Genomic DNA, 13,063 nt, shown 5'->3' with positions numbered 1-13,063 from the left:
GAACGAGAAGCAGCCCAACGAGAACTTTCATGAATATATTAGCCACAGGTAGCGGTACTGATGAATATATTTAGGACAACAATCCGAACGACGAAAGTCTGTAGACAAAATGCTTACACAAATTAGTGTATTTAGCTAATTTCGTGCAATTTCGGTTCAAGTAAGACACAGAGTTGATGGAAACTCGGGACTTCGCCTACCTGATGAGTCCTAAGAACGGCGAAACCGGTCATTGGCTGTCGAAGAGTTTTAACAATCTTATGAGAAGTGTTTTGCGTTTAAACTCCTACACAGTTAGATATTTCCCTTTCAGTGAAGAAAATGATTTGAAAAGTACGATCACCTTGTACCAACTTTGTGCTAAGCGAGAAGAGTCTAAAGATGTGAACTTCCATGTTTATAATGGACCCAGGAATCTCTGGTTTTGCAGTTAACTGAAGTCAACTTTAAAACGAATTGAGTCGGCAGTAATTCTATCGGGGATGTTCTACGTAATCAAAAAGATAACTTAATCAGCTGATTTCGATAAAGTGACCAAATTTTTTTCTACTCAACTGACTGAAGTACAAATAATTTGTTGAAAGAGCGATTTAAGAATACTGGCAGTGTCGAATTCCAAAATAGTTGTAGAGCGGTATAGATTCCTCAATGTGAAGCTCAAAAATACTCCCAAATATCCTTTTATGACACTAGTTATAAGAATTGATAAAAGCTATGAGATAGCCTAATACTATTTTCTCCCTTTGCCGAGAAGCTCATCCAACTTTTCTTTGAATCTTAGCTTGACACCTACTTGGTAGATTTTTCACCATCCTTCTTCTGAATTATCATACACTGACTAGGTCGGGGTTACTTTCAGCATGTCCTCTCAGTATGTCCGGCTTCCATTCGGACCCCTATGATCGTATTGCAAGTGGGAACAATACTTCAACTATACACTCTTCATAACCTATATTCCGCCTTTCCAGAATACTTTGGCTTTATGTTGGATATGTTTAAAGATCCGTTGGTAGTCACCGTAGAATCAGGATGGGGTAATAAAGCAGGTTTTGGGAACTTATGGTGATCCACAGCTTGCAGTAACTCTGTCGTTAAGCAGATATCATACTCACTAATGGGCTCATTCTTAGTCAGTGGATATGAGCTTTGGAATAGTCGTATATTAATGCACGATTGACAGGTTCATGACAGTTAAACTTGAGGGTCAGAATTTGGGTTGGAGTCCATGAGGACCGGAGTGTTACTCCTCGGCTCATTAAGGGGGGAATTCGACTTAATTTACGGTTGTCCCAATGAACGACTGGTTGTTGGGTATTTCCAGCAAGAGAGCACCTATGAACCTTGCGGATAGGGTTTCAGAGCATCAAAATTAGGTCCTTACTCACAAATCCAGAGGACCTGAACACCAGGCAACAGGATCTAAAGCCACCAGGACTTCTTTATGGTCAAATATCAAGGGTGCCATACAGCAGTTATCCATTGGAATTTGATATCGGCCGCTCCCGTAGTGATTCCGTGGGTCATAGTATACAAGGAGGTTTGCTGGAAATATTTGGGGCTTTCGGGTTTTTCAGGAATCACAACAAGCGGAACTTGCAACTCATATATGCTGATACCTATTGGTATTCCTCAGGTCAACCTTGTAGTGAGCGCAAAGCTTGATCAGAGATGAGCCAATCAAATCTGAATACTTGTGACATGTTTGCAAGCGAGGCATCGACCGAGGAGACGTAGCACCTCTCCACAGTAGGGATGTGACAGTCTACTCTCCGGTTAGCTGAAGGTCAAAACCGGTTTAGGACTGTCGCCACTCGGAGAGATCCGATGGCATAGCAACACAGGGACTATGTACGCGGAAACAACTCAGTCATGGTAGGCAGCGAAGCCGACAGAAAACGGTTACCAATGTTCAATTAAAAAATTCCCAAGTGAAAGATAGCATAAGCTGAATTGATATGACACTTCCCTAACTGTCAACAGGCCATGATTCGTTGACCAACATGTACAAGGCGTTTCATACCAGCCTTCTGTCAACTTGTTAGGTATTGTGGGCCTTTTTCTCGGATCACTTAAGGACCCAACATGTTCGTTTACGTTTCCTGCCTGGGCTTCACTTTCCCAAAAGACCAGCTAGTTAAGTAGCATTGCTTTTTCCAGGCCTACCTTTCAACCAAAATGGTTGAACTAACTGGCCAATACCTGCGGCTTTTCTGAAGATGTTTTGCAGAATAAGTGACCTAATAAGATTCATTGGAGGCCCATGAAAACCTGAAACATTTTTGCTGATGTGTTGATAGGTTATCACGCGTTCCTCACAAGAAGGAGATAAGATGCGTCAGGACAGTATTCCATCTGCTGACTGACTGGACAGTAAGGTACGAGGACAACTGCCATTCAACAAGGAACAATGGACGTCTGAAGTTTTGCGGTCATGCCTACCTGGTAAAATCGTAACACAGCAAAATAGGTGGTGAAATGTTGTGGAATTTTTTCACTCACCCCATAAGACAAGTATAAAGGCTCAAATGTTCATGGGATTAAACTCTACAGAATGATGTCGGTAAATGCACTCTGGCAAGGTATTTCATGTTGATGATAGTGAATAGTCCTTGACATTCTCTGCGTCGTAACTGCAATGCATCCAGCTATGAGTGCCTCAAAATGGTCTCCCTGGATCCTGCTAAAATCTCTAAATCCACCCAGATTGAGTGATCCAGACATCCATTAAATTTGTGTGAATGAGTCAGTGCAACGACAGTTTCGTGAGGGAAAGGAATTACGTAAATTTTTTGGCTAGATAGGCCTCCCACCTCTTTTTATAACTATTTCTTGTTTGATGACAGCTGTACACCATTATCTGTCAGGCCGACTCATCTGGTCTTTCTACTTACACGAGCCAGGTGTACGCCCTGGATTTTATTTACAACATGATGTATGACCATTTCTACTACTTTTAACATCAGTCGCTATGAATTAAAACGTAGCCTTGGGTCCCTAACGCATATCCCACCGTCACTGAGTCCTCGACCAACGTCAGGAGTCCGCCCACGTTTCCTAGTGGTTTGTGTCTTCTTATTTTGTGCTCACCAGTTGTGGTGTGTGATTTCCTGGCTGTTTGTCTTAGGTAAATTTCAGTGCAAGGGTTGCGTTAAATATTGTACACAGTCTCCATTCCTTCCATCTGTATGAGGATTCTTCAGCTGCATTAATACTGAGCCTGAGCTTTAACCCTTCAGAACGTTACTGTAATGTTGACTGCATTCGGGAATTTACCTGGTTTAAATGGACTAACTGATGTTCCAACCTATATCCTACAAGGTTTAGTAACAGAACCCATACCCTTCTAACTTCCATCCAAACAAACACTGATTAGCTCACTACCAATTGACGAGATCCGTGGCTTATTCGCTAAACATAGACTGATGCACATTTACCGTATCTGTTGAAGCGCGTGGTTTAGCACTAGTCAATCTAATATTTTGGTGTGGATGGTGGAACAGATATTCAGGTCATTCATCGGATGCTGTGGAAGGGATAAATTATTTGTTTCGTCTGTATTCGGAAGGATGCTTATGGCTTTGCGAGGGATACGTGATTAAGCATTCAATTCACGCTGAGCCGTTTGACCATACTTGGGGCATGTGTCTCAACCGCAGTCAGTAGCTGTGCCTCTTGGTTACATAAATGGTGAACTTGGCGTGTCAACAACTCATTTGACGCCTGGCTACTCGTTCATTTGATTAGCTTAAAGGGTGGTGAGTGTGAGGACGAAGGTACAGCTGAGATGGGTAAATGCGCCACTCCATGCGCCATCTGGTTGAATCCTATTTTAAAAACACCTTCACGAGTTTCCTTACTTTTTAGATTATTCAGTCCATTCGCCACAAATGAATCGCATAACCAATACCCGTTTGACCATGTATGTTGGACCATGTGGGTCAACTCAGGGTTGTCTGCTAGTGCGCGCTCGTGTCGCACATGGGTCAACTGTTATTCCTGTGGAACTGAGACGTAATTACAGACCAAAATCAGTGCGATATTATGAATGCGAATGAAGCAACAATCATTGTGACCATTGCAGATATTCCTGTGACTCATCTCGAACCAGCCAGCCAAGCACAGCTGATAAATCAGATCGGTTGGCTGTTGGGTTAAATGGAATCATTGTACCTCTGAGGCGTCGGTACAGCATAACCCTCGTTCAAAACAACGAGAAAAACGCACGTGCTCCATTTTTTCAACAAGTTTTGCCAAAATTTAGTTTGAGTAAGTTCTACCAACCTCGGCAAATGTCCGAACAAACTAATGTTGACAATTCGATGTCACCGTCCTCTGTCTGGTACAACCGCGTAGTTTTTTTGTTGTAGACTTTAAATGCCAGCTTTGCTAATTTTCCGCTACATTCACGTCACGTGACTTGATACGCGATATTCAAAATCAATAAATGTAAATGTACTGTACGCGACAAACAAATCTGTAGAAACATAGTGGTGTGCAGTTGACTGATCGAATTACATACCTGACGCATTTAGTTTAGTATCTTTTGTATTCCACTGTTCAAGTTCTGAGTCCAGTGACCAATAGACTGCAGTCTAGGATTATTAGTGATTCATTATGTGATGCAAGCACACTGTTGCGTAAGATACTACTGGATTTCAAATAACCTAAGGTTGGTTTCGACGGGGGACTCGCATGGAAGTCAGCCGAATCTTTCATTTATGGTGCCTCTTCATAATCTACAGCTGGAGTGACGTAAATGTTCAAGCAATCCAACACCTGTGACCATTGCTACCACGTTGACAGATCCTACAACCTTTTCTGCTTTTTCTCCAACGAAACATCCCAAAGGCTTTTTTTATTGCAAACGAATGATAGCATCTTGAATTACTGTCGATGTGGTTTTCGTAAACTGGAAGCGAAACAGCGGTTACACAGTGGAATGACTATTAAGTATAGTAGACACCTATCCACACGAAGCTTTGAGAGTGGAAGGGGGATGAGATTTCCAGTTTCGGATTCTGTAACTACATAATATATAAATATCGCAGCAACCCCTGTGTGTTGTCTGTCGATTGAATGTGGATGAACCTATCAAGGAATGTGATACGGACACTTTCAAAATAAGTGTGGTGATTTCGATGAATTTATTTTCAATGCTAATCTGTATCTTACGCGGACCTATCAGTACCCTAATCACCAATCAGGAGAAAGTGATGCAAGAATACCCAGCCGGCTGAAAAAGCGTCACACACTATCACATATTCGTGTCTGGCCCAAAGTGAAATGTGGATTTATGAACCTTGTTTGGCTTGTCGTACATCAGTCTCTGACCTTGCCGTACCGTAACCACTTGGTTTTGTCAAACGCAGGTTTGGGTGCTCAGTATTCGCACAATGGAATTGAATTTTCGAAAGCTATGACGTGCCCTGATGGACTAAAACAATCGGGCAATTGAGTTCAGAGTGTCGGTACAAACTTTTGAGCCTCACTTAGGCATCCCGGGGTCCCAGCGTTGCTTAAAAATTATTCCACTGGATTTTTTCCGCCAGAGGTATGAGTGCTTCAGTGGACAAGGAAATTTGGTGAGCTGCAAGAACATGAACGTAGATTGGGATGGTTTTTTGTTTGAGCACATACGCAACAACATGCAACATCTTGGCGCAAAAAGTTTTATTCAACTCTTGAAGATTTTGCAGTTGACAGCGTTGTGCGGCTAATGGGCGCCGCAGATTTGCAACTCGGACCGCAATTTTTCTTTTGGTTCCCATGGTGAATAACTATGTCAAACCTGTGCCTGATTTCATCTTACCTACTCCATTCGAGATTCATCCTGTCGCGTTTTGTGTGGTAATTGTGCTGGTGTTGGTGACATCACTATGGAAGAAAGCTTTCCAACGTCATCTTTATTACAAGATTCGCCTTTGCTGATGCTAGTGGATTACTTTAGTAGACGAATCCTGTCATCGCCCTGGAAGTTAATAAAGTGGTACCTCATACATGTGTTACTCCTCAAATGGTCTCAATATTCTCCTCTTAGTTGTAAACTGTGGTGAGATGGCTCAAGTGGTTAGAACGCGAATTTACAGACCGAAGGGTCCATTGTTCGAACCCGACCTCTGCCTCTCGACTTCCCCTGCCTGAGTTTGGGCAACCTGGAAGTATCCCAGCCGTTGTGCTGCCTTTTTGTGGCACGGCAGTTAGGCACCGAAAGGGTGATACGGCTGAACGATTTTTGTAAGCTATGGTGGTAATATGGTTCTGGCATCCAAATCATTTGCATCGTATTCTGGTCACTTTTATTAGTGACTTTTCTGGTTCTTTCGACAAAATGCGTTTTGATATACCGAAACGCAAATTTCGGCACTTGAGTTGCGTATCAAACTCGAAACATCAGAACTCGTCGTTCAATAATGACTTTCGTCCGTGCCTGCGTGTCTTTATCATTTAGTTTTTTGGAAAAAGATTGCAGAACATAATTAGAAATGAAGTAAACTGGTATCGCCAAGCATCTCCTCAAGAACTCTGTAACGAGCCATTGTTCAAAATGATTAGATTTAGCGTACCGTAATTGCAGTTCTATTTTTTCGAGATTACATCCGTAAAACAATATTCAACCGATATCATCGACCTCAGTTTTCAAACAATGCTTATAAGGCTGACGGAAACTCGACGTCAGCCCACTATCGGTTCCGCTCTGCTTGAATCCATGATGACCAAAATCTACGCTAATCACGAGTGGTATTCGCGCTCTTTGAGCTGATATTATTTCAGTTCAGAAGGGTTTTGAGGGCCAGTAACCATTCCAGAGGCACTTAAAGAGGTGCAAAGTCCACCATCGGGCAAAAACACGGCGACTTCAATGGTGACGTCGTACAATGGTGACGACTTTCCGCAGTCGTATTTCAGATTTTCAACGTTACTCACCATAACATGTTAGCTGAAGTTAGCCTCTAAATTGGAGCAAGCTACGAGAATAGATTTCATCTACTCTGGGTTGCTACTCCTAGCGAAGGTATCAAAACAATACTCAATACATTCACATATATTGTAGTGAATTTTTCGCCTTTGTTAGGCCTATGTGAAGTAACTCAGAAAATCCAATTATTCCGTTGCCAGTTGAGGATAAATCAAATTACTTTCGGCACAGTAACTTCATTGATCGGCTAAATCTCTGTTACCAGTCACACGCATCGATCAACCGGAGTGAGAAAATCTTTAGTTTGGTTCAATAACAAATAACCTATTGGTCGATCTTCTTTCCGGCCAGCACAACTAACCACCACATGTTTCTAACATGATGGTATCTCGCTGAGTACACACACAGGGTCTTATCTACTGCTTTCACCGCGAGCAAACTATGGCATGAAGATATCAAAAGAAACGTGGTCATTAGGCAAACAGAATTTGCTCGTGGTGCTTCAAGTGTTCTGTCTATTTCATTGCTTTCAGGAAAGCTTCTTCCTGCAGATAATAACAAAGTAATACTCCTAGAACTTGATACGACTCTTTCCTAACTCTGTTATCATGCTAGGACTGGGGTAGAGTCAGAGTGAATGAGATGTCTCAGTTAGTCAAACGAGCAATACAGAGGTGGTCAACTATTACAGATGTATCCCGTATTGCACCAGCACAGACTAGGTGAAAAATACGGTCTACAGATTTCAGTCCAGTTTATGGGTAGAAGGAATCACAGTCGTTCACTCCCTAAGCACGCAAGCCATCAATAGAAATGGAAAGCAATAGAAAACCTGAAAACGTCTGTTTTCTCTTCGGATGACGAAGTAGAAGCTTACTGAAAGTGAAAAGGTGGCCCTTGAATACGAGACAAAGCAGCGGTGGGTCAACAAATTGCACATCTACAAGTTGTTGGTCAGGATGAGGCATGGCTCAGGAGGATACAAGAATCGTTGTGATACGCAAGCCCGGGATCCCAAATGGTCACCTCCAGAAGCCATGCAAGATAAGGCCGAAAGTTCTGGAAGTAAAACATGATACAACTATTACGGGACTGGCAACGTCTGGCATTTAAAATTCGAAATCTGCTTTGACACTTAGGACCAACTGATACACAGGGAAGAGAATGTGATTTTTGCTGAAACCGTGAATTGCTGGAAGCAACGGCTGCAACCGATTTTCTGGAGGGTAAAACCCAAGACATGTATATACAAAGTGGATGAAACGAATCTAATTTTTCGAACAACTGAATAAAAATCATGCGGTGAAGAGCAACGGAAGCTTCATCACATTGTACTGTTCTGCTTTATTGTCTTGTTAACTGAACCCGCGGTGGTTCATGGTTACTCGGGTCAGGCTCTGCATATCTTTCAGAAAAGACATGAGACGCAACAGCAGCCGTTGATAGCTGGCACCAGAAAACTAACAGCAGAACGAATGCTGGAAACAAGAAAACCTTATTCTGATACCATCAAACATATTATTCCATCCCAATAGCACCAGCTAACTTCAAATGTTAGGATGATCATGCGCTTTAAAATCGCTTACGGGAGGTGAATCAGACACTACGGAGGATGACTGGTACACTGACTGAATCGATTTCTTGAAAATGGCAGTGCCTCCGTATCTTTTACATGGTGAATGAATGCACCGCGTGTCTGCTGTTCAAATATCCATGAGTCTAAGGAGTAAATTTGCATTAAAAATCTGCTGGACCAAAAACTTCCGGTCAGAAAGAAACTTGTGCGACCTGTGAATTTGAAAAGGCCTCCGAAAATTCCGGTATAGTAGGCCTGTCTGAAATTGACCTGACTTACTTGACTCAATGACCCATTGACCTACCCCTTATTCAGGCCCACACCTTCCTTCGATTGCTATTTTACTAAGGCTTAGGTAACCCCCGGTTTTAGCCTTTTTCACGTGATTTTTGGTACCATATAAATTTGCGATGCATTAGCCAAGAGGAACAGTCACAGAAAACAGGCTTTGTTTGCAACCTTCGTTCATCTCATGACCTCCATTTGAGGCAATCCAAAGACCCATATTTGCTAAAACAAATCTGTTAATTCACCCATTATATTCTTGTTGCTGGTAAGAAACATAGTAATTCCCAAAGATTTCGTCCTCTCAGTGAAGCCACTCTGTGCTGAAAAGCTAAGAAACGCTGTACAACTGTTCTATCCTTAGAGTGAGTCACCAGCAGTGCGCATTTTAAGAAACTCAGAGAGTACCGAACTGGTCAGTGGTTGAACGTATAACCGTTCGGCCACGAACAGCCGAACGAAACTACCATCAATCTATAGGTGGCTCAGAGGAAGTATAATTTCACAAGACGAGTGAAACTCCCATCTGAGAAATCGTTACTCTGGCAGCCAATCAGTATGTGACCAAGTAATGTGATTTAAGTGACTGAAGGATGAATGGTTCCACATCCTGACTAAGCGGGAGTCAATCACACTGGTATTAAACCGCTCGAGGTCGAATGGTTGAGATTTACACCACTGACCAGAAGGTCCCGCGTTCGAAAGTCTGAGTTTCGCGAGATGGGCAATACGGATGAGACAGGGGTAAAATGCTTCTCGCTTTTTCAGTACAGATTGATCTCACTAACAGCGAAAAGTCTCAAACGAACACTACTGAGAGGGTTCTGGCAAACTGTCGTTTGAAACCGATTTCCACCCGTTTTCCTCAGAAAGTGGATGAGGACGTGCACGCTTAAAGTCCTGCAACCCCATATCCCACGCGTGCTCAATTTGGGTTCAGAGGACAGTTTACGACATTGGCGGTGCGTTAATTACACTCCGGTACCCGAATCACAGAAGCGCCTCCTTTTCCTGGTAGTTCGCACTCTTAGACAGGAATGCACGGCGGTTACACACCACAGTGCTGAGCGTGTTCTGACTTCATTTGACGAAATCCATTGTACAGTTGCTTTCTCGTCTGAAAATGGAATTAGATTAAGCGATACCAATTATCCTTTGTCGCCAATACGAATAGCCTTGATACTTCGTGGTAAACCGGCAGTTCGAATTTTCACATTTTAGTTTAGCGAAGCAACTACTGACCATTGTCAAATTAATTAAGAGAATATTTACCGGTGGTAGATTTCGGTATGCCCTCACATAGATGTTAACTTCGAGAACGGTGAAAGTGCCACGCACCTATTGAGGGTTGTACGGAGCACACAGATTTACCAGGGGTCCCTGGTTACAATAACAGGTGGTTACCGCATCGTTTGCATTCGTCTGATTGCGCTGAGTCTAGCGAGATGAAAGCCACGTCCTCTGGTCAGTTCACCTTGGCTCGCCAACGGAAAATGGGACTTTCAAGGTACTTGGTCTTAACAAACCGGGTCCGAATAAGCTAAACCCAGAGGGAAATATTTTCTTGGTACCACTGCAGGCTTTGTTCTCACCCACTCGACCAAAGTTGAAGTCTTATAGATAATGGATATCCCGGAAGGTTTTCGTCACCCAAAGTCCCCAGATATGATCAAGATGGTTTGAGCCCATTGTAACGCTTTTTACTGGCTAGTTAAACAAAAAACTTCGAGTCTGTGGCAGACTTCTCACGGCAACGACCAGCTGATGACCTAGATTCACCGGAAGCGTTAACCAAGTGCGTCGCACCCAGTAGTGAATCGAGTGTCATCAAGATGAGTAGTTACATTGTTTTCGTCTTGTAAAGGTGTTTCTACAGTGAAACAGTTTGAACAAGATCAAAAAGGTTAAAAATGAATGCATAAGGAAACAACGAACACACTAGCGACATCGTTCATACGTATCTGCAGTCAGTAAAAGTGAATCCCTTCATCCAAGATAGAAACGATGACATTGTTAAGCTCTTCCAAAAGAGGGGGCTCTACGTTTGGGGATGCTTATATAGATCAAATTCCATGAGCAAAATGCACTCAAGGATTGTAGTTTGGCGATCAAATTGGCAATGTGGGGTACGTGGTTTCTGTACTGGAAGTGCAAAATAATCCTTCCAGATTGACGGGAATCTGCACCCTTGTTTCTTCGGGAGGTGAATGACTGCGGATCAATAACAACCCCTAACTAGAGAGGATACATCAATGCGTGCCAGACAAACAGGAACAAAGTCCAGGCAAACTTGTCGGCCGTTCTGTTTGGTTGAATGTGTGAATTTCTAGACACTGTAACTTCTTGGTGTTATACATCAATATTGCAGAACACAGTGGTACGCACCAAAACAAGTTAATTTTGATGAAAAGTCATCGTTTCAGAAGAGCTTGGTAAACAACCGGTAGCTTATACCATGCTCTTCTGAAACGATGACTTCTCAATCGGTTCCAAGCTCTTTCTAATTGATTGAAAAGTTCATTTTGACCTCAAATAACGGCCTGTTTCTCTGAAACAACCACATGTAACTACTTTAGGTAAGACCTCAAATCAGTGGTGGTACTTCATTCATTTATTTTCATTGTTAACTCAGAACCTCCACCAGCTCTGCGAGATCATCCCTTTTGCGGCCAGCATGTGATCATTACACATGTTCATCTTACTTAAACACACCTAGATACTTTCTGGTAGTAAAATCCACAATAATCCCGCTGGAGACAAGACACCATGAAGAAAGGAACGTTTAGCCCTTCCTGGGGAACAGCCCTCATCGGGACTGATAGTGAAAGCTAATGCCCTACCGTTAGACAAGAGCCTTTGTAGAAATGCTGCATAGTGAATCTAACCAGAAAGTTGGAAGGAGCCCGAGGATCAAAGACAATGGCGGACTTACTGTGACTGCGCGGGCATTCGTAGCTGTGCAGCGGCTGAAGGGATGCAGTCAGGTGAACCAGGGTCATGAACATGCCTCACAGAAATATCAGATATCTCTAGGAGTTACAAGCATATGGACGGCTCACTTCACCAGCGTTAAAGATCTACACCTGTACCTTACAGATTATTCGGACTGGCGGATTCACAAATGTTTGCCTGACTTTTCCTCCCGATGCTATTCATTATTGTCACGCTAGTGGCGAAGACGGTCGAGATAAAATATCAACTGAGCCACCGACGGACTGGAAAAAATGAGCATCATCCACATGTACCTTAGTAAAGGTTCGCGTGGCTCAGTGGCAGGTACATTAGTTTGCAATTAAGCCGCCAATTTACCCTTCCCGCTTTAGCTATGTTGGCTCCAATATGTGGCTCGACTCCGAGTAATACAGCAGAACGCGCTGGTGACATCTTATCACAGTCGACTGTCATCGGAGTTAAAGATGAACGTCGTACGTATAGCTTATGTTACCATTCTCCCCTCCCTCAAAGTTCACTTTATCCCTAACCCTGGATTGGCACTGACTGCTTGTGAAAAAGGAGTTCGTTGGGAAGTTTAATCCGGTTGTTAACAAAACAATACATCCGCTATGCAGTCAACAGCATCTTCACTATGGAAATTTGGGCCCTAAATGACTGTAACTCAGATGCACATATTAGAATTTGCCTTCAATGTGGGCGAAATTGACTATACATAAGGGTCAGATAAACATAATTGAAGCGTTTCGTGAAATTGATTACAGTGAAAGAGCACTGTTTCGACCTAAAGCAGTTTGACGTGGTGGCCGAGCTTCAGCGCTGCAACAATCCCCCAGGATACATTGGTTGGAACTTTGCTCCACAAGGTGCAAACATGCCGGGAAGGCCAAAGGGGGTTGGTGGCGTCATATACCTCAACGGGCTGCAGTTTTAAAGCTGAGAATGACAACTTCTAGTGAAATTCATCCGAGCTCATTCGTCAAGCAAGCAGCACTGACATCCTCCGACCAGCTGGTGATTTGGATAGCATCTGGGCGGTCGATTTGCACAAGCAACTGAGAGCGACTCCAGTTATATGCTGATCACCAACTGTTCCTGTCAAGTACAAATTTTCAACATACACAATTTCAGCGCATATCTTGGTGGCTACCAAGTGCAAATCAACCATGGATATAATTGGATCACGTTACTACCTGCCAACGGTGGACAGCCACTGTCACTCCCTTGCATACAACTTGATTCTGGTCACACCATGGCGACAGCCCGCCTGAAAAGGCTGCAGCAAGTCAGCAGGAGGCATGCTAATTCCCCCCCTTGGGACTACCATTGCTCAG

This window comes from Opisthorchis viverrini, assembly GCF_000715545.1.
Source record: "Opisthorchis viverrini unplaced genomic scaffold opera_v5_62, whole genome shotgun sequence".
Taxonomy (NCBI): domain Eukaryota; kingdom Metazoa; phylum Platyhelminthes; class Trematoda; order Opisthorchiida; family Opisthorchiidae; genus Opisthorchis; species Opisthorchis viverrini.
Note: the sequence above shows the minus strand (reverse complement) of the source record.